This window comes from Myotis daubentonii, chromosome Y, assembly GCF_963259705.1.
Source record: "Myotis daubentonii chromosome Y, mMyoDau2.1, whole genome shotgun sequence".
Taxonomy (NCBI): Eukaryota; Metazoa; Chordata; class Mammalia; order Chiroptera; family Vespertilionidae; genus Myotis; species Myotis daubentonii.
The window spans coordinates 1,878,432-1,904,581 of NC_081862.1; the positions used below are offsets into that span (position 1 = coordinate 1,878,432).

Genomic DNA, 26,150 nt, shown 5'->3' on the forward strand with positions numbered 1-26,150 from the left:
CATCTCATCAGACACCAGAGGACACACTCAGGGGAGAAGCCATATGTGTGCAGGGAGTGTGGGCGAGGCTTTACACAGAAGTCATCTCTCATCAGACACCAGAGGACTCACTCAGGGGAGAATCCCTATTTGTGCAGGGAGTGTGGGCGAGGCGTTACAGATAAGTCAAGTCTCATCAAACACCAGAGAACACACTCAGGGGAAAAGCCCTATGTGTGCAGGGAGTGTGGGCGAGGCTTTACACAGAAGTCATCTCTCATCACACACCAGAGAAACACTCAGGAGAGAAGCCCTATGTGTGCAGGGAGTGTGGGAGAGGCTTTACAGATAAGTCAACTCTAATCATTCACCGGAGGACAGACTCAGGAGAGAAGCCCTATGTGTGTAGGGAGTGTGGGCGAGGCTTTATAGATAAGTCAAGTCTCATCAAACACCAGAGAACACACTTAGGGGAGAAGCCCTATGTTTGCAGAGAGTGTGGTCGAGGCTTTACACAGAAGTCCAATCTCATGAGACACCAGACGACACACTCAGGGGAGAAGCCCTGTCTTTGCAGGGAGGATGCATCATGAGCCCTAAATTGCACCTCAGCAGCCACAGGGCAAGTGTAAGCACCGCATACCTCATACCCCAGGCTCTGAGGGTGCTTTTGAGGAAGGCTGCTGGCCCCTTTCCCTCCCCAAGTGTGTAATTAGTACAGAAGTAACTGGTCAAACAAATCCTCTGCTTTCAAAAGGAGAGGCAATAGACGAACCGTTCCGTAAGTGCTATGGGGATGTCAACACGAATGTCCCTCATGGTCCTTTTGGCCTCGTTTTAATAAAGTTTGTGTCCAGACAAACCTGAAGCCTACGTGCCTCATCCCCCTCATCACTGAAAGCAGAGTTCCAGGAGGGTCTCAAAGAACCCTCAGCCACAGACCTGAACCCGGGAAGGCGGAATCTGGCTTCAGCCCAGTGAGGTTCCCGCCAAGGAGAGGGATTGAGACACACTCACCAGGAACATGAATAGGACCCCACCCACCCCTTGGCTTCTCCTGGCTCCTCCCCTGATTCTTTAGACCTCTGTAGCCTCAGAGGTGAAAGCCAGAGTGTGTGTGCAGGTGTGTGTTTGCATGTGTGTGTGTATATATGTGTGTTTGTGTGTGTGTGTGTGTGTGTGTGTGTGTGTGTGTCTGTGCCCGTGTGCCTGTGCACACACCTGTGCTGCCTCAGTCCGGGCACTGGTCGCCCTCTTCTTGCTGCCTCTGTAGCATTGGCATCTCGCCTGGGGCATACCATGTGGGCGCCAGGTCTGTCCACAAGGGTTTGAGTCTCAGCTCTGTCCTCACAACTCTGTGTCCTAAGGCAAGACCCCCAAAGTCTCTGTGCCTCTTTGCAAGCTATAAAGCGGGAGGGTGACCCAGGCTTTGGAGTGTCATTCAGAGTGTGGTCAGCACCGGGGCCTCTGGCTCAGGGTTGTTAAAACACGCATCTCTCAGTGAACAGGGTCTGCCAGGCCTTGAGGTGGACAAGGGAGTTAGAGGGAGTGGGGCCCAGGGGCCAGTTTAGAGCTCAAGCAGCTCCACTGTTCTGCGTGGACTCGGCTGCCGGAGCAGGGGGCATGGGGTCAGGCATGCTCCTCCCCCGAGCACCCCCTCCCACTGAACCTGGGCAGGTGGCACTGAGAGTGACCAGGACAAAGGCCCTCACCACCCAGCTGAGAGCTGCTGGGTGCACCTCACCTCACAGTGTGTGCGACGCCCACCTCGCAGCAGCTTCTGGTGCCTGGCCTTGTACCTGGCTCTGCGGGTCTCACCCTCCCCTGACCTGTCTGAAATCCTTAACTGCACATTTCTTATGGGGAGACTGATGGGCCATGGACCCGCATGAGCAGAGCAGGCAGGCAGTGTCGGTCATTCCTGGCCACTGGTTCACAGGTAATGTCCACTGAGGCCAGGAGCACCGACCCTCATGGGCCCATGGGTGGGAGTCCAGCTAGGCTCCTGGGAACAGGTAAGCGTCTGCCTGAGGAGGCGTTGGGGTCCCAGCAACCAGAGGCCCCGCTTTTCTTACAACAGAGCGGACGTCCATGCAGGGAGCAGGCACAAGCAGTGAGGGCCCGTCACACCTCAGCCCGAGGCACCTAGCACAGCACCTGTTTCTGGAGGAGAGCTCCTGAAGCTGGTACCCAAACACACGACCTGGGACCATGACCTTCCCTCTCCCGCCCTTCAGTGGTGGCTCAGTGCTTGAGCATCGACCTATGAACCAGGACATCAGGGTTCAATTCCTGGTCAGGGCACGTGCTCGGGTTGTGGGCTTGATCCCCAGTGTGGGGCCTGCAAGAGGAAGAAAGATCTGTACACAGGAAAGTGCAATTCCCCCACAGGAAGCAGGGTTCCCTAAGTGAAAGGGACACACCCCGAAAAGAATTTTGGTTCCTAAATGAGAAGAGACATTTCCATCACAGGAAGGAGGGTCCACAATAAAGAAGTTTTGTTTCCACAAGGAAGTTGCCTTTTCATCAAAGGAAGGTAGTTCTGCACAGAGGAACGTGCATGTCACCCAAAGAATGAAGTGTCCACACAGGAAGGGATATTTCCTCCAGAGGAAGAATTGTTCCCCCAGAAGAGGTATTGTTTCCCCACATGAAGGAGCGATGAATTCGCACATAATACATCCGCATACAGGATAGTGCATTTGCCCACTGTTAGAAGGTTTCCTCCCAGGAAGTTTTTTTCCCCCACAGGAAGAGGCGTTCTCTAACAGGAAGTTTTGATTCCACCACAGGAAGTTAAGATTCCCTCACAGAAAGATGGGTCCACAAACAGGAAAGTCCATTTCCCCCAGAGGAAGGCCTGACGCCCTCACAGGAAGAGATATCAGCATACAGGAAAGTGCATGTCCCCCACAGGAAGAAGGGTTCCTAAAAAAAAAGGGACACTCCCAAGTTGGAAAATAGGTTCCTAAACCAGAAGGGACATTTTCCCCACAGGTAGGAGTGTTCACATTCCTGTAGCTTTTTTTCAAGAAGGAAGTTGCATTTCCATCAATGGAAGATAGCTCTGCATACAGGAACGTGCATTTCCCACAAAGAATGAAGTGTCCACATAGGAAGGGACACTTCTTCCAGAGGAAGAATTTTTCCCCTGGAGGGAGTATTGTTTCCCCACATGAAGGAACTATTCATTCACAGCATCATAGGTCCGCATACAGGATAGTGCATTTCCCCCACAGGTATAAGGTTTCCTCACAGAAAGTTTGTTGCCCACACAGGAAGAGGCCTTGCCCAACAGGAAGTTATGATTCCCCCACAGGATGGTTCAATGCCCTCACAGGATAATAGATCTACAAACTGGAAAGTGCATTTCCCACACAGTTGGTGTGAGACCCTCACAGAAAATAGATCAGCACACAGGAAACTGCATTCCACAAAGGAAGAGGGGTTCCTAATACAAAAGTGACACTCCCCAATATAAAAGGGGTTCCTACATCGGAATGAACATTTCCTCCACAGGAAGGAGGTTACGTCCTTGGCAAATTTTGTTTCCACACAGAAAGTTGCGTTTCCATCAATGGAAGATAGTTCTTCACACAGGATGGTGAGTGTCCGACAAATAAAGAAGTGTCCACACAGGAAGGGACATTTCCCCCAGATGAAGAATTTTCCCCCCAGAGGAATTGTTGTTTCCCCACATGAAGGAACTATTCATTCACAGCCTAATAGGTCTGCACACAGGAAAGTGCATTTCCCCAACAGGAAGAGAGGTTCCTAAAACAAAACTGACACTCCCCAATATAAAATGGGTTCCTACAAGGGATGGGCATTGGCCCACAGGATGGAGGGTTAACCCTTGGCAAGTTTTTCCCCCCACAAAAACTTGCGTTTCCATCAATGGAAGATAGTTCTTAACACAGAACGTGAGTGTCCGACAAAGAATGAAGTGTCCATACACTAAGGGACACATCCTCCAGAGGAAGAATTTTTTCCCACGAGGAAGTGTTGTTTCCCCACATGAAGGAACTACTCATTCACATCATAATAGGTCAGCATACAGGATAGTACGTTTCCCGTACAGTTAGAGGGTTTCCTCACAGCAAGTTTTTTCCTCCACAGGAAGAGGCGTTGTCCAACAGGAAGTTTCGATTCCACCACAGGAAGGGCAACTCCCCCAAAAGTATATGGTTTCCTACTCCAGAATTGACATTTCCATCACAGGAAGGAGGGTACACCGTCCTGAATTTTTGTTTCCACATAGGCAGTTGCCTTTCCATCAATGGAAAATAGTTCTGCACAGAGGAACGTGCCTGTACCCCAAAGAATGAAGTGTCCACACAGGAAGGGATATTTCCTCCAGAGGAAAAATTGTTCGCCCAGAAGAAGTATTGTTTCCCCACATGGAGGAGCGATTTATTCACAGGATAATAGATCTGCATACAGGATAGTGCATTTCCCCCACAGTTAGAGGGTTTCCTCACAGGACGTTTATTTCCCCCACAGAAAGAGGTGTTGCCCAACAGGAAGTTATGATCCCCCCACAGGAAGGTGCGATTCCCTCACAGGAAGATAGGTCCACATAAGGAAAGTACATTTCCCACAAGGTAGGTGCTACACCCTCACAGGAAGAGAGATCCTCACACAGGAAAGTGCATTTCCCCCACAGGCAGAAGAGTTCCTAAAACAAAGGGACACTCCCCTAAAAGATTATGTGTTCCTACACCAGAATTGACATTTCAGTCACAGGAAGGAGGGTCCACCATCCAGAAGTTTGGTTTCCACACAGGAAGTTGCCTTTCCATCAATTTATAGATAGTTCTGCACAGAGGAACGTGCATGTCACCCAAAGAATGAAGTGTCAAAACAGGAAGGGACATTTCCACCAGAGGAAGAATTGTTCCCCCAGAAGTAGTATTGTTTCCCCACATGGAGGAGCGATTCATTCACAGCGTAATAGATCCGCATACAGGATAGTGCCTTTGCCCACATTTTGAAGGTTTCCTCAAAGGAAGTTTGTTTCTCCCACAGGAAGAGGCGTTGCCCAACAAGAAGTTTTGATTCCCCCACAGGAAGCTGCGATGCCCTCATAGGATGATAGGTCCACAAACAGGAAAATGAATTTCCCACACAGATAGGTGGGACACCCTCACAGAAAAGAAATCAGCACACAGGAAAGTGCATTTCCCCTACAGGAAGAAGGGCTCCTGAAACAAAAGGGCAACTCCCCCAAAAGAATATGGTTTCCTACTCCAGAATTGACATTTCCATCACAGGAAGGAGGGTACACCATCCAGAATTTTTGTTTCCACATAGGAAGTTGCCTTTCCATCAATGGAAAATTGTTCTGCACAGAGGAACGTGCCTGTAACCCAAAGAATGAAGTGTCCACACAGGAAGGGATATTTCCTCCAGAGGAAAAATTGTTAGCCCAGAAGAAGTATTGTTTGCACACATGGAGGAGCGATTTATTCACAAGATAATAGATCTGCATACAGGATAGTGCATTTGCCCACTGTTAGAAGGTTTCCTCACAGGAAGTTTGTTTCGCCCACAAGAAGAGGCCTTCTGGAACAGGAAGTTTAAATTCAGCCTCAGTTGTTGAGATTCCCTCACAGGAAGATGGGTGCACAAACAGGAAAGTGCATTCCCCACACATGTTGGTGTGACACCCTCACAGGAAGAGATATCCGCACACAGGTAAGTGTATTTCCCCCACAGGAAGAAGGGTTCCTTAAACAAAAGGGACACTTCCATATAGGAAAATAGGTTCCTAAACCGGAAGGGACATTTCCCCCACAGGTAGAAGTGTTCACTGTCCTGTAGTTTTTTTTTCAAGAAGGAACTTGCATTTCCAGCAATGGAGGATTGTTCTGCTCCCAGGAACGTGCATGTCCCACAAAGAATGAAGTGTCTACATAAGAAGTGACATTTCCTCTAGAGGAAGAATTTATCCCTCACTGGAAGTATTGTTTCCGCACACGAAGGAGCGATTCATTCACAGAATAATAGATCCGCATACAGGATATTGCCTTTGCCCACATTTAGAAGGTTTCCTCACAGGAAGTTTGTCTCCCCCACAGGAAGAGGCGTTGCCCAACAGGATGTTTCGATTCCCCCACAGGAAGGTGGGATGCCCTCACAGGAAAAGAGATCCACACACAGGAAAGTGCATATCCTCAACAGGAAGAGGGCTTCCTAAAACAAAAGTGACACTCCCCAATATAAAATGGGTTCCTACACGTGAAGGGACATTTCCCCCACAGGAAGGAGGGTTTACCCTTGGCAAGTTTTATTTCCACAAAGAAAGTTGCGTTTCCATCAATGGAAGATCGTTCTTCACACAGGAACGTGAGTGTCCGACAATGAATGAAGTGTCCACAAAGGAAGGACATTTTCTCCAGAGGAAGAATTTTTCTCCACGAGGAAGTCTTGTTTCCCCACATGAACAAACTATTCATTCACAACATAATATGTCCACATACAGTATAGTGCATTTCCCCCACAGTTAGAAGGTTACTTCACACGACATTTGTATCTCCCACAGAAAGAGGTGTTGCCCAACAGGAAGTTACGATTCCCCCACAGGAAGGTGCGATGCCCTCACACGAAGATAGGTCCACAAACAGGAAACTGCATCTCCCACACAGGCAGGAGTGACATCCTCACAGAAAGAGAGATAAGCACACAGGAAAGTGCATCTCCCCCACAGGAAGAAGGGTTCCTAAACAAAAGGGACACTCCCATTTAGGAAAATAGGTTCCAAAACCATAAGGGACATTTTCCCCACAGGAAGGAGTGTTCACTGTCCTGTAGGTTTTTTTCAAGAAGGAAGTTGTGGTTCGATCAATGGAAGATAGTTCTGCACACAGGAACTTCCATGTCCCACAAACAAAGAAATGTCCACATAGAAAGGGACATTTCCTCCAGAGGAAGAATTGTGCCCCCAGAAGAAGTATTGTTTCCCCACATGGAGGAGAGATTCATTCACAGAATAATAGATCCGCATACAGCATATTGCCTTTGCACACATTTAGAAGGTTTCCTCACAGGAAGTTTGTTTCCCCCACAGGAAGAGGCGTTGCCCAACAGGATGTTATGACTCCCCCACAGGAAGGTGCCATGCCCTCATAGGATGATGGGTCCACATACAGGAAAGTACATTTCCCACAAGGTAGGTGCTACACCCTCACAGGAAGAGAGATCCTCACACAGGAAAGGGCATTTCCCCCACAGGCAGAAGAGTTCCTAAAACAAAGGGACACTCCCCTAAAAGATTATGGGTTCCTACATCTGAATTGACATTTCAGTCACAGGAAAGAGGGTCCACCATCCAGAAGTTTGGTTTCCACACAGGAAGTTGCCTTTCCATCAATTTATAGATAGTTCTGCACAGAGGAACGTGCATGTCACCCAAAGAATGAAGTGTCAAAACAGGAAGGGACATTTCCACCAGAGGAAGAATTGTTCCCCCAGAAGAAGTACTGTTTCCCCACATGGAGGAGCGATTCATTCACAGCATAATAGATCCGCATACAGGATAGTGCCTTTGCCCACATTTAGAAGGTTTCCTCACAGGAAGTTTGTTTCCCCCACAGGAAGAGGCGTTGCCCAACAGGAAGTTATTATTCCCCCACAGGAAGCTGCGATGCCCTCATAGGATGATAGGTCCACAAACAGGAAAGTGAATTTCCCACACAGATAGGTGTGACACCCTCACAGAAAAGAAATCAGCACACAGGAAAGTGCATTTCCCCTACAGGAAGAAGGGCTCCTGAAACATAAGGGCCACTCCCCAAAAGAATATGGTTTCCTACACCAGAATTGACATTTCCATCACAGGAAGGAGGGTACACCGTCCAGAATTTTTGTTTCCACATAGGAAGTTGCCTTTCCATCAATGGAAAATCGTTCTGCACAGAGGAACGTGCCTGTAACCCAAAGAATGAAGTGTCCACACAGGAAGGGATATTTCCTCCAGAGGAAAAATTGTTAGCCCAGAAGAAGTATTGTTTCCACACATGGAGGAGCGATTTATTCACAGGATAATAGATCTGCATACAGGATAGTGCATTTCCCCCACAGTTAGAAGGTTTCCTCACAGGAAGTTTATTTCGCCCAAAAGAAGAGGCCTTCTGGAACAGGAAGTTTAAATTCAGCCTCAGTTGTTGAGATTCCCTCACAGGAAGATGGGTGCACAAACAGGAAAGTGCATTCCCCACACATGTTGGTGCGACACCCTCACAGGAAGAGATATCCGCACACAGGTAAGTGTATTTCCCCCACAGGAAGAAGGGTTCCTTAAACAAGAGGCACACTTCCATATAGGAAAATAGGTTCCTAAACCGGAAGGGACATTTTCCCCACAGGTAGGAGTGTTCACTGTCCTGTAGTTTTTTTTCAAGAAGGAACTTGCATTTCCAGCAATGGAGGATTGTTCTGCACCCAGGAACGTGCATGTCCCACAAAGAATGAAGTGTCTACATAAGAAGTGACATTTCCTCTAGAGGAAGAATTTATCCCTCACTGGAAGTATTGTTTCCGCACACGAAGGACTGATTTATTCACAGTATTATAGATCCGCATATAGGACAGTGCATTTCCCCCACAGTTAGAAAGTTTCCTCACAGGAAGTTTGTTGCCCCCACAGGAAGAGGCCTTGCTCAACAGAAAGTTACGATTCCCCCACAGGAAGGTGAGATGCCCTCACAGGAAGATAGGTCAACAAACAGGAAACTGCATCTCCCACACAGGCAGGAGTGACATCCTCACAGGAAGAGAGATAAGCACACAGGAAAGTGCATCTCCCCCACAGGAAGAAGGGTTCCTAAACAAAAGGGACACTCCCATTTAGGAAAATAGGTTCCAAAACCATAAGGGACATTTTCCCCACAGGAAGGAGTGTTCACTGTCCTGTAGGTTTTTTTCAAGAAGGAAGTTGCGTTTCGATCAATGGAGGAATGTTCTGCACACAGGAACTTCCATGTCCCACAAATAAAGAAGTGTCCACATAGAAAGGGACATTTCCTCCAGAGGAAGAATTGTGCCCCCAGAAGAAGTATTGTTTCCCCACATGGAGGAGTGATTCATTCACAGAATAATAGATCCGCATACAGCATATTGCCTTTGCACACATTTAGAAGGTTTCCTCACAGGAAGTTTGCTTCCCCCACAGGAAGAGGTGTTGCCCAACAGGATGTTATGACTCCCCCACAGGAAGGTGTGATGCCCTCATAGGATGATAGGTCCACAAACAGGAAAATGCATTTCCCACACAGGTAGGTGTGACACCCTCACAGAAAAGAAATCAGCACACAGGAAAGTGCATTTCCCTAGCAGGAAGAAGGGCTCCTAAAACCAAAGGGACCCTCCCCCAAAAGAATATGTTTTCCTACACCAGAATTGACATTTCCATCACGGGAAGGAGTGTACACAGTCCAGAATTTTTGTTTCCACACAGGCATTTGACTATCCATCAATGGAACATAGTTCTACACAGAGGAACGTGCCTGTCACCCAAAGAATGAAGTGTCCACACAGGAAGGGATATTTCGTCCAAGGAAAAATTGTTCCCCCAGAAGAAGTATTGTTTCCCCACATGGAGGAGTGATTAATTCACACATAATAGATCTGCATACAGGATAGTGCATTTGCCCACTATTAGAAAGTTCCCACACAGGAAGGTTTAATCCCCCACAGGAAGAGGCGTTCTCGAACAGGAAGTTTCGATTCAACCACAGGAAGTTGAGATTCCCTCACAGGAAGATGGGTCCACAAACGGGAAAGTCCATTTCCCCTACAGGAAGGTGTGACGCCCTCACAGGAAGAGATATCCGCACACAGGAAAGTTCATTTCCCCCACAGGAAGAAGGGTTCCTTAAACAAAAGGGACACTCACACATAGGAAACTAGATTCCTAAACGGGAAGGGACATTTCCCCAACACAAAGGAGCGTTTACCAACCTGAAGTGTTTTTTCAACAACGAAGTTGTGTTTCCATCAATGGAAGATAGTTCTGCAAACAGGAACGTGCATGTCCCACAAAGAATGAAGTGTCCACATAGGAAGGGACATTTCCTCCTGAGGAAGAATTGTTCCTCCCAGAGGAAATGTTGTTTCCCCACATGAATGTGCAATTGATTAGCAGCAAAATAGTTCCACATAAAGGTAAGTGCATTTTCTCCACAGGAAGAAGGTTTCCTCAAAAGAAGTTTGTATCCCCTATAGGTAGAGCCATTCTCCAACAACAAGTTATGATTCCCTTAAGGAAGGTGAGATTCTCTCACAGGAAGAGAGGTCCACAAACAGGAAAGTGCATTACCCACACAGGTAGGTGGGACACCTTCACCGAATAGAGATGAGCACACAGGAAAATGCATTTCCCCAAAAGGAAGAGTGGTTCCTAAGACAAAAGTGACACTCCTGAATATAAAATTTGTTCCTACACCGGAATGGACATTTCTCCCACCGGAAGGAGGGTTCTTCCTTGGGATGTTTTGTTTCCACACAGGATGTTCGTTTGCATCAATGGAAGATAGTTCTTCACAAAGGAACATGCATGTCCCACAAAGAATGAAGTGTCCACACTGAAGGGACATTTCTTCCAGAGGAAGAATAGTTTCCCCCTGGGGAAATGTTGTTTCCCCACATGAATGAGCAATTTATTAGCAGCATAATAGTTCCACATAGATGTAAGTGCATTTCCCCCACAGGAAGAAGGTTTCCTCAAAAGAAGTTTGTTTCCCCTATAGTTAGATGCATTCTCCAACAACAAGTTATGATTCCCCTCAGGAAGGTGCGATTCTCTCACAGGAAGAAAGGTCCACAAACAGGAAAGTACATTTCCCACACAGGTAGATGAGACACCCTCACAAGAAAAGAGATCCACACACAGGAAAGTGCATTTCCCCCAAAGGAAGTGGGGTTCCTAAAACAAAAGTGACACTCCCGAATAAAAAATGGGTTCCTACAGGGGAAGGGACATTACCCCCATAGGAAGAAGGGGTCACCCTTGGCAAGTTTTGTTTCCACACAGAAAGTTGCATTTCCATCAATGGAAGATAGTTCTTCACACAGGAACGTGAGTGTCCTACAAAGAATGAAGTGTCCACAAAGAAAGGGACATTTCCTCCAGAGGAAGATTTTTTTCCCCAGAGGAAGTGTTGTTGAGAACTTGAAGGAACTATTCATTAACAGCATAATAGGTCCGAATACAGGATGGGGCATTTCCCCCACAGTTAGAAGGTTTGCTCACAGGAAGTTTGTTTCCCCCACAGGAAGAGGTGTTGCCCAACAGGAAGTTATGATACCCCCACAGGAAGGTGCGATACCCTTACAGGAAGATAGGTCCACATACAAGAAAGTGCATTTCCAAGACGGGTAGGTGCGACACCCTCACAGGAAGAGAGATCCTCACACAGGAAAGTGCATTTCCCCCACAGGAAGAAGAGTTCCTAAAACAAAGGGACACTCCACTAAAAGAATATGGGTTCCTACAACAGAATTGAAATTTCCAATACAGGAAGGAGGGTCCACCGTCCAGAAGTTTTGTTTCCACAGAGGAAGTTGCCTTTCCATCAATGGAAGATAGTTCTGCACAGAGGAACGTGCATGTCACCCAAAGAATGAAGTGTCAAACAGGAAGGGACATTTCCTCCAGAGGAAGAATTGTTCCCCCAGAAGTAGTATTGTTTCCCCACATTCAGGAGCGATTCATTCACAACATAATAGATCCGCATAAAGGATAGTGCCTTTGCCCACATTTAGAAGGTTTCCTCAAGGAAGTTTGTTTCCCCCACAGGAAGAGGCATTGCCCAACAGGAAGTTATGATTCCCGCACAGGAAGTTGACATGCCCTCACAGGAAGATAGGTCCAAAAACAGGAAAGTGCATTTCCCCCACAGGAAGAAGGGTTCCCAAAACAAAAGTGACACTCCCAAGAAGGAAAATAGGTTACTAAGCAGGAAGGGACTTTTTCCCCACAGGTAGGAGTGTTCACATTTCTGTAGTTTTTTTCAAGAAGGAAGTTGTATTTCCATCAATGGAAGATAGTTCTGCACACAGGAATGTGCAATTCCCACAAAGAATGAAGTGTCCACATAGGAAGGGACATTTCCTCCAGAGGAAGAATTTATCCCCCAGAGGAAGTATTGTTTCCCCACATGAAGGAAGTATTCATTCACAGCATAATAGGTCCGCATACAGGATAGTGCATTTCCCCCACAGGTAGAAGGTTTACTCACAGAAAGTTTGTTGCCCCCACAAGAAGAGGCCTTGCCCATCACGAAGTTATGATTCCCCCACAGGAAGGTTCAATGCCCTCACAGGATAATAGATCCACAAACTGGAAAGTGCATTTCCCACACAGTAGGTGTGAGACCCTCACAGAAAATAGATCAGCACACAGGAAACTGCATTTCCACAAGGGAAGAGGGGTTCCTAAAACAAAACTGACACTCCCCAGTATAAAATGGGTTCCTACACGGGACGGATATTTCCCCCACAGGAACGAGGGTTAACCCTTGGCAATATTTTTTACCCCTCAGAAACTTGCATTTCCATCAATGGAAGAATGTTCTTAACACAGGAACGTGAGTGTCCAACAAAGAATCAAGTGTCCATACAGGAAGGGACATTTCCTCCAGAGGAAGCATTTTTCCCCAAGAGGAAGTGTTGTTTCCCCACATGAAGGAACTATTCATTCACAGCATAATAGGTCAGCATACAGGATAGTACATTTCCCGTACAGTGAGAGGGTTTCCTCACAGCAAGGTTGTTTCCTCCATAGGAAGAGGCATTGCCCAACAGGAAGTTATGATTCCCCCACAGGAAGGTTCAATGCCCTCACAGGATAATAGATCCACAAACTGGAAAGTGCATTTCCCACACAGTTGGTGTGAGACCCTCACAGAAAATAGATCAGCACACAGGAAAGTGCATTTCCACAAAGGAAGAGGGGTTCCTAAAACAAAAGTGACACATCCCAATATAAAATGGGTTCCTACATCGGAATGGGCATTTCCCCCACAGGAAGAAGGTTACATCATTGGCAAATTTTGTTTCCACACAGAAAGTTGTGTTTCAATCAATGGAAGATAGTTCTTCACACAGGATCGTGAGTGTCTGACAAAGAATGAAGTGTCCACACAGGAAGAGACATTTCCTCCTGATGAAGAATTTTTCCTCCAGAGGAATGGTTGTTTCCCTACATGAAGGAGCTATTCATTCACAGCCTAATAGGTCTGCACACAGGAAAGTGCATTTCCCCAACAGGAAGAGGGGTTCCTAAAACAAAAGTGACACTCCCCAATATAAAATGGGTTTCTCCATCGGAATGGACATTTCCCCCACAGGAAGAAGGTTACATAATTGGCAAATTTTGTTTCCACACAGAAAGTTCTGTTTCCATCAATGGAAGATAGTTCTTCACACAGGATCGTGAGTGTCCGGCAAAGAATGAAGTGTCCACACAGGAAGGGAAATTTCTCCCTGATGAAGAATTTTTCCCCCAGAGGAATTTTTGTTTCCCTACATGAAGGAACTATTCATTCACAGCCTAATAAGTCTGCACACAGGAAAGTGCATTTCCCCAACGGGAAGAGGGGTTCCTAAAACAAAAGTTACACTCCCCAGTATAAAATGGGTTCCTACACGGGACGGACATTTCCCCCACAGGAAGGAGGGTTAACCCTTGGAAAGTTTTTCCCCCCATAGAAACTTGCGTTTCCTTCAATGGAAGAAAGTTCTTAACACAGGAACGTGAGTGTCTGACAAAGAATGAAGTGTCCATACAGGAAGGGACATTTCCTCCAGAGGAAGAATTTTTCCCCATCAGGAAGTGTTGTTTCCCCACATGAAGGAACTATTCATTCACAGCATAATAGGTCAGCATACAGGATAGTACATTTCCCATACAGTTTGAGGGTTCCCTCACAGCAAGTTTGTTTCCCCCAAGGGAAGAGCCGTTGCCCAACAGGAAATTAAGATTCCCCCACAGGAAGTTGCGATGCCCTCACAGGAAAATAGGTCCACAAACAGGAAAGTGCATTACCCACACAGGCAGGTGCCAGAAGATGAGAGAGAGCAAGATATTGAAAACCTATTTGAAGAATTAATGACAGAAAACTTCCCCCACCTGGTGAAAGAAATAGACTTACAGGTCCAGGAAGCGCAGAGAACCCAAACAAAAGGAATCCAAAGAGAGCCACACCAAGACACATCATAATTAAAATGCCAAGAGCAAAAGACAAAGAGAAAATCCTAAAAGCAGCAAGAGAAAGAAACTCAGTTACCTACAAGGGAATACCCATACGGCTGTCAGCTCATTTCTCAACAGGAACTTTGCAGGCCAGAAGGGAATGGCAAGAAATATTCAAAGTGATGAATACCAAGAACCTACAACCAAGATTACTTTATCCAGTAAAGCTATCATTCAGAACTGAAGGTCAGATAAAGAGCTTCACAGATAAGGAAAAGCTAAAGGAGTTCATCACCACCAAACCAGTATTATATGAAATGCTGAAAGGTGTCCTTTAAGAAGAGGAAGAAGAAGAAAAAAGGTAAAGATACAAATTATGAACAACAAACATGCATTATCAACAAGTGAATCTAAGAATCAAGTGAACAAATAATCTGGTGATCACAATAGAATCAGGGACATAGAAAGAGAATGGACTGACTATTCTTGGGGGGAAAGGGGTGTGGGAGATGCGGGAAGAGACTGGACAAAAAACGTGCACCTATGGATGAGGACAGTGGGTGGGGAGTGAGGGCGGAGGGTGGGGTGGGAACTGGGAAGAGTGGAGTTATGGGGGGAAAAAAGAGGAACAAATGTAATAACCTAATTCACCGAGTACTTACAAACTGATAAGAAACAGATCAACAAAAAATAATATAAAATAAAATAAAGAATAATACTATAATTATATAGATATAGAACATTAACAAACAAGTATACAAAAATATAAAAGTGAGTAAAAAATAACTAATTCAGAAGAGTTGTCATCACATAGAAGGAGGAAGGTCTGACGGGTGAGCAGTGCTCTAAGACCTGCATGGGGACATATGGGAAAATTATAACTCATGGTAGTTATGGGGTTGGGTTGTGGGCCAGGGTAGGAAGTAGTTCACTGTTGTATCAGGTTCCATGTCAGCCATGGCATCATCTGCCAGGTTTCATGAAAGTCTGGTTGGTAGGGTCTGTAGTTCCATGGGTCTGAGGTTGGAACATAGCTGAAGTCACGACGTTATCTCTAACTTACCCGAAACTCTGTTTCTGTGGTGACTAGACCTGAGTCTTTGTTCCTAAGACCGTGTGATGCTGATCAGAATCTAGTGATTAGGAAAGGTGGCACAGTCCACATGTGCAAAGGAGGAAGGATAAGAAAGAAAGGAGGCAAGGTGGTCCTGGTGCCATTGGACTGGACAAGGCCAGTGTGAAGACAGAAGGCAGAGAGGAGAAAGGGCCAGGTTGCAGAGTAGAGATTCTTTGCAGTACGTGACTGTCATTATATGTGTGTCATGAAAGGCCAATTTTTTTATTTTTTGCTGTTTAGGGCAATTTTATTTTTTAAATCCTCACCCAAGGATATTCATTGAATTTAGAGGGAGGAAAGGAGAGAGACAGAAAGGGAGACAGAAACATCAATGTGAGAGAGGAACATTTATCCGTTGCCTTCCGTGTACACCCCAATACAGATCAAACCTGAAACCTTGTGGTGTACAAGACAATACTCCAACCAACTGAGCCGCCCAGCCAGGGCTAGGCCAATTTAAATATATATATATTGAACAGAGGATGAAGTACAGATGGGGTTTTGTCTATTTTTAAACATTTTAAGAAAATTAGCTGATGCTCCTAATAAAAGCATAAGCCTAATGAAACATCAAAAAACATTTTCCAATCATCCTTGGTCTGTCCTTAGATCACTCTCTGATTCAGAATTCTGAAAAAATAAGAATCTCCAGATTTTGAAATAATTACCAACCAAAAATGATTTCTGACCCGGCAGGCGTGGCTCAGAGATTGAGCATCGACCTATGAACCAAGAAGTCGCAGTTCGATTCCCAGTCAGGGGACATGCCCAGGTTGTGCGCTCGATCCCTGCTGTGGGGTGTTCAGGAGACAGCTAATCCATGATTCTCTATCATCATTGATGTTTCTCTCTCTCTCCCTCGCTCTCTCCCTTCCTCTCTGAAATTATAGTATTATTGATTTCTCACCATCTTTTAGCTAAACCTTCTTGGGTGGCCTTCAGAGTGGAACAGAATAAACATCAGAAGGTGAGTATTTCCCAAATCCTGTTGAAAAGAAAATCTTCCTCCTGGATGCAAATGCAGGGAAGAGGAGAAAAAATCAGAGTGCATCCTAGAAACTGCCACCTTTCTTTCCTGACCTCTTCAACAAAATGCCCAATATCATCTCAGTCGTTAATAACATCAGCTACAATAGTAGCTGCCACGGGTTTTATCTTCACAATGCTTCAGACTCTAAGAATTCTACGTGAATAAACTCACTTAAACCTTACCATAACCCTATGAGGTAGGTACTATAACTATCACCGTTTCTGATGAGGAAACTGAGGTTTCAGACATATACAAGTGTTTGATTATATGTCTGAGATCACAGTATTGGTGGGCATGCACTCTAATCCATAGCTTCATCTCTAAACCACTTACAAGCTCATTAAAATTTCCATACTTTTATGCAGTTTCCACTGTCTTATCCATACATGATTACATCTTTCACTGACTGATGATTCCAAACACTATGCTGCCGTGAGAGATGCACTAAGACTTCCGACTCGCGGAAGCTTACTGACATATAGGCAGTTTGCACGGTGCATGGTCCCCCATGAAGAAGGACATAGGAACCCCAGCATCAGAGCCTCCTGGTCAAATAAAAGAAAGCATCTCTCAACTCTGGGGAGCTTCAGGTTTGACAATTGAGAAACAATAAATAAAGTGACTTAAGAACTTCATAGAGATGACACACTATTCAATAGAAGCTCATCCATCTGGAACTGGTTTTGAATGCTCATTCCAGTAAGAAGCATGGCTTCTTTCTCTGAGCTCTAATTAGGCCAGTGTCATCTTGTTTGAATCATTTGCTCCGCCTGCCTACGTCTGCATTGTGAGCTCTTTGGTTCACAGCAGATTTTTCTCTTCCAGAAGTCCCAGGCCCAGCTCAGGGTCCCTGAGGGCCCCTGAATGTTGGCTGAAAGAGTGCTTTAAAATTTACAAATTAAACTAGAATAGGGTCAAAAAATAATGAAGATAATTTACATGTGATTTCAAATACAGAGATGACTGAGAGGTACATTGATAGCAGGACTGTAATTTGACATTCACACTGTATCAAAGAGCTCACAGAACACTTTGGTGAACACCGTTATATGTCATGTTCATTATAACATTAAGAATTAGCATGTTATAGGTCAGGAAAAATGAAGAGAACTAGCTAGTAGCACAAACTTATTCAAACAGAATTGGTGGGAACAAACTACTCTAATTACAAATATTCTTTCCGTGATATAGTAATTTGCACATCCTATATAATATGCTAAGTGTCCAGTCGCCCGTTCAACCAATCAAAGCATAATATGATGATGACATGCTAATGCCACTAACTGCTAGCTATGATGTGCACTGACCACCAAGGGGCAGACAGTCAACCAGTAGACCAGTTGCTATGACGTACACTGATCACCAGGAGGAAGACGCTCTGACCTATAGGTTAGCTTGCTGCTGGGGTCCAGCTGATCAGGACTGAGCGAGATGGCCGGACACACCCTGGAGTCCTCCTGCGGTTCCTCCCCAGCTGGCCAACCTCCCGCGTCCCTCCCCAGCCCCGATCGTGCCCCAGTGGGGTCCCTCAGCCTAGCCTGTGCCCTCTCGCAATCCAGGACCTCTCGGGGAATGTCGGAGAGCCAGTTTTGGCCTGATCCCACAGGCCAGGATGAGGGACCCCGCTGGTGCATGAATTCGTGCACTGGGTCTCTAGTTTTAGCATCATTTTCCTTATTTTCATGATAGGTTTCTGCCAGCCATTTTTTTTGAAAAATATATGTTTTTATTGATTTTAGAGAGAAAGAGGAAGGGAGAGGGAGAGAAGCATCAGTGAGAGAGAAAAACATGGATCGGTTGCCTCCTACACAGACCCCCACCTGGGATCTAACCCGTAACAAGGACATGTACCATGACCGGGAATGGAACCGGCAACCCTTCAGTTCAACCAACTGAGCTACACCAGCCAGGGCTCTGCCAACTATTTTTCTTTCTTTCTTTTTTATTCTTAATCCTCACCCAAGGATATTTTCTCATTGATTTTTAGGGAGAATAGAAGAGAGAGGGAGAGACGGAGAGAAATATCAATGTGAGAGACACATTGATTGGTTGCCTCCTGCATAAGTCCAGACCAGGGCATGGGCCAGGGAGGAGGATCCTGCAACCAAGTCACTGGCCCTTGATCGGAATAGAACTAAGGACCCTTCAATCCGCAGGCTGACACTCTATCAACTGATCTACACTGGTTAGGGCCCAACTATGACTTATTTTCTTACCAGTATCTTTCACTCTCACTGTTCTATAAAAAAAAAAAAAAAAAGATCCTTAAGGCGTGGGTTCTAGTCTTCAATTCACAACCCACATTGGCCATTTCTTTTTCCTCTAATATTCATACTTCCCGGGTATTTCAGAGTTGTTGAAGTGTTCATTGAAGTCATGTATGTGAAAATATATCATAAACCCTACATAATTAAATAAATGCATGTTACCTTTTAATATGGGACTTCCACATTGAAGGCAAAGTCCAGGACGTCATTAAGTAATGAGTCTACTTTGAAGGAATTGTCAGGAACAGCAAATTTGTTGACCACAAGTGGCTCAGAGCAGACTCAGAAACCAGTGCCCCCTCCTGGAGAAGCAAGTCCCTCTGGACAGCACCCTAGATCGAAATTGGGTAAGTTACATAATTTGGAGATTTCAGTTCCACTAATTCTTCTAGAAAGGCTAATCAGTGTAGCCTAGGTATGTGGGGTGGACTTTGCATAGGCCTGGATTTGAAACTGGAGTTAGCACTGAAGCTTTGAGCTAATCTTACCAACTCTCTGAGCTCCTGAATGCTAATGTGTAAAGTGAACATAAGGAAACATGGGCCACATATTGTTTGATAGCATTAAATTAAACCTTAAACAATTGACACATGCAAGTTGTCCAATAAATCCATCTGTGATAATAGCAACCATATTCTCTTGGTGTTGTGTGCCCAGGTCTTTACTCAGTGCCTAACGCATAATGTTCCCTCAATACATACTTTATGAATGACCAAAGCTTGGGAGGTTGAACCTCAGAATGGGATCATCTAGAAACTAAAATTGAATCAGCCACCAATAGTCAGTGTGGAGTGCTAGTCTTTTAGTTAATGGAGGAAAATACCACATACTATAATAGAACAGGCAATCATTTCATGGTAGGACATTGTGTGTTTTCTGATAAGATAGGTACTAATGTTCCAGACCTCATCCCCTCAGTCACCTGCCCTTCTCCCATCTAGATCTCAGGAGAAAGGAGATCGAAGTGAAGATGTATAGCCTACGAGAGAGGAAGTGTTGTGTCTACCAAGAGGTCAGCGAGCCCCAGGACGATGACTACCTATGTAAGCTCACCCTCACCAAGGAGCATGTTATGTCTTGATGCAAGAATTTCACTTGGTCTTTGGGTGCCCAAATCATTCCCTTCCTCTCGTGACCGGGAGTACAGGATTGAGGCTCACTGATGTGAGCTCTTTCCGAAGCTCTTCATGTCCAGGAACATGCACTGCACCCTCCCTCTTCCCTGTTGCTCTTGCCTCCAGATTGTGAGAAGTGTCAGAACTTCTTCATTGACAGCTGTGCTGTGCATGGGCCTCCTACGTTTGTAAAAGACAGTGCCGCGGACAAGGGGCATGCCAACCGCTCAGCCCTCACTCTGCCCCCTGGGTTGAGAATCGGACCATCAGGCATCCCTGAGGCTGGGCTTGGAGTGTGGAATGAGGAATGTGATCTGCCCAAGGGCCTGCACTTTGGCCCTTATGAGGGTCAGGTCACAGAAGATGAAGCCACAGCCAACAGCGGCTACTCCTGGCTGGTGAGAACTTTACCTCTTCCCTGTCCTCTGGCTTCCCCATCCCTCCTGTGGCTTGGGGGGCCCCCACCTTCTACATGCTAGGACATGGATGGGGACCATATGGTTAGTTAGCTCTGTGTACTGGGCGGACTTTGAATGAACATGGAGCTCCTCTCTAAGGATCAGAGGGTAAATGGGAGCAAAGTGGTACAGACTCCTCCCTTGGGGGCTCCTGCTTAGTGGACAAATCAATTCCGACGTGTAGATGATGAGTAAGAAAAATATCCTGTGATCACCATTGGCAGTTGAATCACCATGCAGGCTGAAAGAGATTTGATGACAGTAGAATAAAGTAATTCTTCTATTATATACACACAACCACACACACACACACACACACACACACACACACACACACACACACACACGGCCTTTAACTTCTTTTCCTGAAATGCAGATCACCAAAGGGAGAAACTGCTATGAGTATGTGGATGGAAAGGATACATCTCAGGCCAACTGGATGAGGTAAGGTCACTAGGCTTCTGGGTGCTAAAGAGGATACTCATGCCTCACAACCCACATGTCTGTCCTTCCCATCATGCCTCCCTAATGGTCTCCCTCAGTTCTCTGTTCCCCTTTTTTCTCCATACAGTGATCTTTAACATCTAGAGACATTTAGGAAAAAAGGATGTAAAAGTATAGCATTTGACCTCAAAATAGAAGTCTCTAGTTTGGGCTCTGACTGGGAAAACCTTGAGGACCCTGTATTACTCTGTGATTTATCTAATGGACATTAGTTAAACACCTACTATGTTCCAGTTTAGAGGAAGGAATTCATTACTTACACAGATTACACAATCCATGACCCTAGGGAGGACTTACTGCAGACGGACATGAAACATTTTATTTCATAAACATTTAACTCTATTTTTCCTATTTTTCAAGAAGTGCCCAGTGCCCAGATAGCCTTGAACCAAGGATAGTCTAAACCTGTGAGGGCAGCACATCATCCCAGACTCAGTTCTAACTACAACTGGGTGTTGGAGCCTGCAGAGTAATAGTGCTCATGGCCCTTTCCTGAGGGGCTCTCTTGTGTCAGGGGAGACAGATTATGAATAAACTACTATTGTTCTGTGTTATTTTTCTAAGACAGAGAGACCTCCACGTTTCTGTGGGAACCTGGGGGAGGCAACTGAATGATGCCTTCAATAAAGTGTGGGGAGACTCGACAAAGGCCTCTGAAGAGAAGGTAGACTTGGACTGAGTGTTGAATGATGTGAGTCCTAGATCAAGCCCCGAGTTCTGTGGTGTAACACCGAACCTGACTTACAGCTTAGAGAAGCTAGAGGTCACCAGGTTTGATGGGGAAGTCTGGAATGAGGCTTTGGAAATGGCATTAGGCAGGATGAGCACTGTGAGCAGGACTTAGAGACAGGAATTCACATGACATTGTGACAGAGGCTTGGACATTGAACAGAAGTTTCCCCAGGAGCATGGGTGTGGGTGCAATCAGTGCTGAGGGCCTTAAGCGTCAGTGAGGAGCTGGACACGAATATGACAGGTAGTGGAAACTCATCGCCTCTGGTTTTCTTTCCTTTCATCTGCCTCAACGCCAGGTATGTGAACTGCGCCCGGGATGACCAAGAATAGAACCTGGTGGCCTTTCAATATCACAGGCAGATTTTCTACCGAACCTGCCGGGTCGTGAGGACGGGCTGTGAGCTGCTGGTCTGGTATGGAGAAGAGTATGGCCAAAAGCTGGGCATCAAGTGGGGCAGCAAGTGGAAGACAGAGCTTGTGGCCGGGAGAGGTGGGCACCACTCTTCTTCAACATGGAAAGAAAGAATTCTTAGAAGTTTTCATGCTCCAACTCTCAAGTAGAGTAAACTCCACTCTAGAGTCAGCAAAGCTTCAAATCAGATGCTTCAGAAATTGATGGCTCATCACATAGGTTTTTGATACTTAGGAACAATTTTAATATTTTTATTTTTGTTCTAATTTTTAAAAATATGCTTTTATTGGTTTTAGAGACAGAAATGAAGGGAGAGGGAGAGAAATATCAATCTGCTGCCTCCTGCATTATCCCTACTGGGGATCAAGTCCACCACCCAGACATGTGCCCTGACCAGGAATCAAACTGGCTACCTCTGGGTGAACGGGACAATGCTCAACGAACTGAGCCACACTGGCCAGGGGCTTTTTTTGTTCCATTTTAAAAAATACTTCATGCACAAAATACACAGCGTCATATAGTGCTGAAAGGGTTAGAGGCAAAACAAATAATAATAAAAAAAAAAGGTTTCAGGAACTTAACCAGCTCTCTCATAAAGGTGGTTGTTTGTGGGTTGTTGTTTTTGTTTTCTAACACTTTAGCTGTTTCTTCTTCATTTACTGCATATTTCTAAATGAAATGTGTGTGTTAACATGCATTCATTCATTATTTTGTGACTTGCCATGTGAATTCCTACGCGGTGCCACGCAGGGTTCTGGGAGCTGGAAATACAGATGAACACGATGATCAGAATCACTGCTCCTGAGCAGCTGGCTGGTGAAGGAGGGAAGCCCTGGCAGACCTATGTGCATGTGCTTAATATTACATAGTGGTTAGTGCTTTAGAGAAAACGGGACCAGGACAAGTGACTAGGGATCAGTGTGAGGGGAAGGTGGGTGTGTGGGATTGCAAAGGTCAAGGGAAGGCTTTCTCAGGAGACAACAATTACAACAGTTGTGTCACAAGGTCCCAGGCAGAGGGAGTGGCTGGTGCAGGGAAGGGAAGAGGTGGGGTGTTGAGCTGGCTGAGGGCTTCTCCCGTCTCAGTCTCAGTACGGAGGGTAAGAACAAAGGTTGGACAGATGCCTAGCAGCCTGGAAATACAGTGCCTATGATCCAAGCTGAGATACTGGGGACTTTCTTGAGTGAGACGGGACAATTGAGCAGTTTTCAGCTGCAGAGTGGCATGTTCTAAAACTATGCTTTGTTAAATTTTTTGGAAAATAAATTTCAGTGGGGAATCCCCTCTGAGATTATTTCAACTCCAAGTGAGAGAGGAAGGCAGACTGGCTGGAGAGGGACGGGAGTCAGGAGTGTAAGAAGCAGGTTGGGGAAATATTTTTGTTGTTGTTGTTAATCCTCACCCAAGGATATTTTTCCACTGATTATTTTTTGAGAGAGAGTAGAAGGGGGAGAGACAGAGAGAGAAACATCAATAGCTTGTCTCCCAGGGACACCCCAACCAGGGCTGGGGATTGAGCTTGCAACCAAGGGACGTGCCCTTGACTAGAATCGAACCCAGGAGCCTGGAGTCCCCAAGGTGACACTCTATCTACTGAGCCAAACTGGCTAGGGCATGGTTGGGGAGATATTTTGAAACAGGACTTTGTAGTGTATTTGAAATAGGCTAACACTGAAAGAAATCAAGTAGGAATACTGTGTGATGAAAGACATATTTCCATTTTATGATTTGTGGAAAACTGAGAGAGCAGCAATTGCTAGTTGGGGCCTATTGTTCCTCTATTTTTAAATATTTTTATTGATTTGAGAGAGAGGAAGGGAAATGAAGAGAGAGATAGAAATATCAGCATGGATCAGCTGCCTCCTGCTGGGATAGAGCACAAAACCTGGGCATGTGCCCTGACCAGGAATCAAACTGGTGACGACCTGGTTCATGGGTTGATGCTCAACCACTGAGGTACCTGGCCAGGCCTGTGGTTTTTCTCTTTAACATGACTTAGAAGATACATGTATATGGAAAGGTCACGATAGTCAAACCCATATAAGGAGTCAAATGGCTTCTGATGGTCCTTGATCTGTAAGACCTTTTTTCTTTTCAATCCTTACCCAAGGATATTTTTTCCATTGATTTTTATAGAGAGTGAAAGACAGAGGGAAAGACAGAGAGAAATATCCATGTGAGAGGAACACATCGATTTGTTGCCTCCTGCACAATCCCAGACCAGGTCCGGGCCGGGGAGCAGCCTGCAACCAAGGCACATGCCCTTGATGGGAATCAAACCCACGACCTTTCTGTCCACAGGCTGAGGCTCTATCCACTGATCCACACTGACCAGGGCTGTACAAAAGACTTTTGATATGGGGTCTCTGGATTTCTGAAGAAGAGTAGTGCAGACAAAGAAAAAGAAAAGTAGACTGTGAAGGAACACTCTGTGGGAGGCAGAGCTTGCACTGTCAACACAGTTAGAATGATTCCGGAGACAGGATTTACCAGGAGACAGAGCGTAAGGCACAGGCAGCCTTGCCCACACATGCCCTGACCAAAACTTTCTCTTTCAGCAGAACCAAAGCCAGAGATCCACACATGTCCCTCCTGCTCTGTGGCCTTCTCCAGTCAGACATTCCTCAGCCAACATGTGAAACGCAATCACCCCTCTGAGATTCTGCCAGCAGCACCTGCAGGAAAACACCTCCAGTCAGAGGAACCCGGCCCAGAGCATCAAAATCAACAGCAGCAGCAACATCCTGGTCCACATGGGTGGAATGACAAAGCTGAAGGTCAAGAGGTCAAAGGAACGTCCAAACCTTTGCTTAAAAGGATCAGGCACATGAGAACTTCACGGGACTCTTTCAAGCCTCCCAACAGACAAACAGGGAGCTCCAGTGAGCGTGAGAGAATAATGGAGGAAGAGCCCAGCACAGGCCAGGACGTGAATCCAAAGAACACAGGCAAATTATCTGTGGGAGTAAGAATGTCAAAAATTGTAACAATCAATCATGGAGGGTGTGGGCAAGGCTTCAATGATAAGTCACATATCGAAACACACCAGAGGACACACTCAGGGGAGAAGCCATATGTGTGCAGGGAGTGTGAGAAAGGCTTTACACGGAAGTAACATCTCATCAGACACCAGAGGACACACTCAGGGTAGAAGCCATATGTGTGCAGGAAGTGTGGGCGAGGCTTTACAGATAAGTCAATCTCATCAAACACCAGAGAACACACTCAGGGGAGAAGCCCTATGTGTGCAGGGAGTGTGGGCGAGGCTTTACACAGAAGTCATCTATCATCACACACCAGAGGACACACTCAGGGGAGAAGCCCTATGTGTGCAGGGAGTGTGGGAGAAGCTTTACAGATAAGTCAACTCTAATCATATACCAGAGGACACACTCAGGAGAGAAGCCCTATGTGTGTAGGGAGTGTGGGGGAGGCTTTAGAGATAAGTCAAGTCTCATCAAACACCAGAGAACACACTCAGGGGAGAAGCCCTATGTTTGCAGGGAGTGTGGGCAAGGCTTTACACAGAAGTCCAATCTCATGAGACACCAGACGACACACTCATGGGAGAAGCCCGGTCTTTGCAGGGAGGATGCATCATGAGCCCTAAATTGCACCTCAGCAGCCATAGGGCAAGTGTAGGCACCGCATACCTCATACCCCAGCTCTGAGGGGGCTTTAGAGGAAGCCTGCTGGCCCCTTTCCCTCCCCAAGAGTGTAATTAGTACAGAAGTATCTGGTCAAACAAATCCTCCACTTTCAAAAGGAGAGGCTATAGACAAACAGTTCCGTAAGTGCTATGTGGATGTCAACACGAATGTCCCTCATGGTGTTTTTGGCCTAGTTTTAATAAAGTTTGTGTCCAGACAAACCTGAAGCCTACGTGCCTCATCCCCCTCATCACTGAAAGCAGAGTTCCAGGAGGGCCTCAAAGAACCCTCAGCCACAGACCTGAACCCGGGAAGGCGGAATCTGGCCTCAGTCCAGTGAGGTTCCCGCCAGGGAGAGGGATTGAGGCACACTCACCAGGAACATGAATAGGACCCCACCAACCCCTTGGCTTCTCCTGGCTCCTCCCCTGATTCCTTAGACCTCTGTAGCCTCAGAGGTGAAAGCCAGAGAGGGTGTGTGCAGGTGTGTTTGTGCATGTGTGTGTACATGTGTGTGTGTGCGCGTGTCTGTGTGTGTGTGTGCCCGTGTGCCTGTGCACACACCTGTGCTGCCTCAGTCTGGGCACTGGTCGCCCTCTTCTTGCTGCCTCTGTAGCATTGGCATCTTGCCTGGGGCATAGCATGTCGGCACCAGGTCTGTCAACAAGGTTTTGAGTCTCAGCTTTTCC

General features: G+C 46.1%; 1 pseudogene; it reads left to right on the plus strand.

The window, feature by feature from the left end:
• Positions 1 to 16,215: 16,215 nt before the first annotated feature.
• Positions 16,216 to 24,642, plus strand: LOC132225603 (histone-lysine N-methyltransferase PRDM7-like; annotated as a pseudogene).
• Positions 24,643 to 26,150: the final 1,508 nt, after the last annotated feature.